We start from the raw sequence: 3506 nt of genomic DNA, 5'->3' as shown, positions 1-3506 counted from the left end.
AGAAATGGAATGTATAGATCTCCTTTACACCGCTCTGGCCTATTCCCCAGTGTAAAGCGTCCAGAGTGGGGTGAGGCTGTCACCCAAGCAGCTGTCAGAACACTTTGAAGCCTTCTGGAAAAAAGATATTGTAGAAATATGGTATTGTCTCTTTTCCCCGTGCAGATGTATTCCTGATATAGCAACAGCCTGTTTCTTTACACAGATGACATAGATGTCAGACTTATCAAAATGTTGCAGTCTTCCATAATTGTGCTAGTCAATGCTTCTATGAAAAGAAAAAACCCAGTCAATTTTTAGTCTGCATTAATTTATGCCATCAGGATTACCACCTGTGTTAATAAATGTCTTGTATTCTGAATGATTGGAATGAGACAACTAAGAAATGAAGCTGAAAGCAAGTAATCAGTCTGCTGTCCTAAGAGGTAATTTGATAGTATGTTGTCTTTTTACTATAAATGATTAAAGTGTGTAGGGGTTAGCTAGTATCTTCTGCACCATTTTTGGTCATAAATTTGTTTTCGGTTAAACAAAAAATCCCCTTATTAATGTAACTGCTAGGGCTTATCTACACAGGGAAATAGATCACCATAGCTTGTCTATACAGGGAAATTGACCACCACAGCTATTCTGGAATAACTCCCCGTGTGGACACTCTATGGTGAAATAAAAGTGATTTTATTCCAGATTAATTACTCCCCTTTCAAGTGCCCATATGGAGGAGTTATTTTGGAACAGCTAAATTATAGCTAAACCGTTATTCTGGAAAAGCTATACCAGTCAGTTTCTGCTGTGTAGTTAAGGCCTTAATGGTTTGAGATCTCCAGCAGTTAACAGTTAGTTAAAATAAGAGTATTGTCAAATCTGGGATGCTAACTGGCTGTTGAAGAGATGGCAATAGATAATAGCTATATATCCTTCTGCAAATTCATTATTGTTTATTCATCCCTATATTCTGCGATAAGGAATACAGACTAAATGCTCTTAGAACTTGCTATAGATTTTTCTAAAATTGTTTATGCCTCTTTTGTTTTACTTGACATTAGATAAAAGAGCTTTATAGTGTCTCGCATCTCTGCTCCAGTCAGAGCTGTGCCTTTATATCAGGGAAGGGTAAACTACGGCCCGTGGGCTGGATCCGGTCCGTCAGGGCTTTCAGTCTAGCCCGCGGGATTGCCAGCCCCATGGCACAGTGGGGCTAAGACAGGGTCCCTGCCTGCCTTGGCCCCACGCCACTCCTGGAAGCAGCCCGCACCACGTCCCCGCAGCCTTTGGGGAGCGGGGGGCCGGAGGGCTCCGTGCGCTGTCCTTGTCTGCAGGCATCGCCCCCGCCAGCTCCCATTGGCCAGGAACGGGGAACCGCAGCCAATGGGTGCTTCGGGGGCAGTACCCACAGGCGAGGGCCTCGCATGGTGGAGCTGCCTGCCCCACTCACCCCCAGGAGCCACTGCCGGACATGCTGACCACTTCTGGGAGCAGCACGGGGCCAGGGCAGGCAGGGAGCCTGCCTTAGCCCCACTACACGCTACTGCCACCCCAGAGCCACTTGAGGTAAGCAGTGCCGGGCCGGAGCCCACACCCTGAATCCCTCCCGCACTCTGCACCCCCTGCCCTGAGCCCCAAACCTCTGCCACACCCTGCACCCCCAACCCCTCCCCTGAGCCCCTTCCTGCACACCACACCCCCTCCCGCACCCCAACCCCCTGCTCCAGCCCTACATTCATAGCCCTGCATACAATTTCCCCACCCAGATGTGGCCCTCGGGCCAAAAAGTTTACCCACCCCTGCTTTATATAGTACTTCAATGAAGTGTCCATGTGATATCCAGTTTCTCTGGGAATTTTATACAGCATAACATGTTGGAGCTTTTTATGGTGCCTATCTGTAATACTAAGGAAACCAGAACTATGCACCAGGTTTGGCCCCACTCCTCATTGTTTCTATGTCTAATCATGTTATGTGAATTTCCCCATTTTACTTTCAGTACCTCTGTTTATCCTTTATGGGATTTTTGACTGCTGCTATACACTAAGCTCTAGATTTCATTGTATCAAACACTAAGGTGACTGATTTAGCTGTATTCAACACAAACCACAGCAGTGCAATATGAGGTGTAAATTTAAGAGTAACTAACCATAGGATCAGTGCTGGGTTCTTCATCACTGACAAGTTTTAAATAAAGACTGGATGTTTATGTAAAAGAGATGCTGTAAATATTATTGTGGGGAAGTTTCTATGGCCTGTGTTTATACAGGAGGTCAGACCAGATGATCAGAGTGGTCCATTGGAATCTATGAACCTGTGAGCTCAATCCTGCAAGGTGCTGAGCACTCTGACCCCGATCTAACACGCTACTTAAGTACATGCTTAATTTTAAGCATTTGAGTAGCCCCACTGAAGTCATGTGCTTAAAGTTAGGCATGTGCTTAAGTAGATTGCTAGATAAGGGCCATAAGGGCCTATGTGCTTGACTCCATTCACAGTATGAACTTAAACCAGGGAAGTTTGTTACCTGCGCCAGGTGTTCACCACAAAGTTCTCTGGTTTGATCACAGCTGGCATACTGCTCGTGTATGGCTGTGTGATGGCCCTCAGTTACATTTCTTTCTGCATGGCTAGATGGAGGAATAAATGGAATATTTTTGTTTGGTCACTTCACTGACAAATGGAATAAAAGTTCAATTAATATTTCAAGTTGTTGTTTTCCCCTTCTTTGTTTTTCCTCCTGTGCTTCAGGTTTTGTAGAAATCAGCCTCATTATATTCAGCCCTTGCATTTTTATTCGCATTGCTTTGTGCACATTTTCTCTTTTTTCTTGCATCTTGTTGGACGTATTTGGGGAGGGGGGCGTTGCTTCAAATTGTTTGAGAAAATTAAATACTAAAGAATAAACAGTTCATCCCCAAAGACCTTTTAGAAGGTTGACCTTGTCAAAATTGAAGCCTTTGTTAGATAAAGGAACAACATTTATACCATATGAAACCGTTGTTTATTAAAACAACCAAAACCCCAAAATGATTAGTAGTAGCACAACAAAGTAGACAGACAAATTCTCAGAGACCTTACTATACCACAGGATTTTTCACTGCACTCTTTAGTGAAATAAGGTAATATATTTTCATTTGCTCTTGAAAATATATTTTGTGTCTTTTTATTAGTTTTACACAGCTTGCATGAAGAAAACAAGCCAATAATGCTTTGGCCCCATTAATGATTCACATGTTTGTTATATATAAATTTTTTTTGTCCCAGGGGATTAGGATAGCAATAAATTATGAGTTTTATGGATAAACGGTGCACTCTCTTGATTCATGAGCGTGGAAGGAATATGTCTGAAATGTTTGTAGGCAGAAAGTATTCTCTAATTATTATTATTTGTATTACAGTAGCATCTCGAGGCCTGAATGGAGATCAGGACCCTGTTGTGTTAAGGGAGAGAGAGCCATCCAGGAAGCTTACAGTCTAAATAGACGACAGACAAGGGTGGGAGGGGAAACAGAGGAACA

The sequence above is a fragment of the Eretmochelys imbricata genome, chromosome 14 (genome assembly GCF_965152235.1).
Source record: "Eretmochelys imbricata isolate rEreImb1 chromosome 14, rEreImb1.hap1, whole genome shotgun sequence".
In the NCBI taxonomy this organism is placed as follows: Eukaryota; Metazoa; Chordata; order Testudines; family Cheloniidae; genus Eretmochelys; species Eretmochelys imbricata.
Note: the sequence above shows the minus strand (reverse complement) of the source record.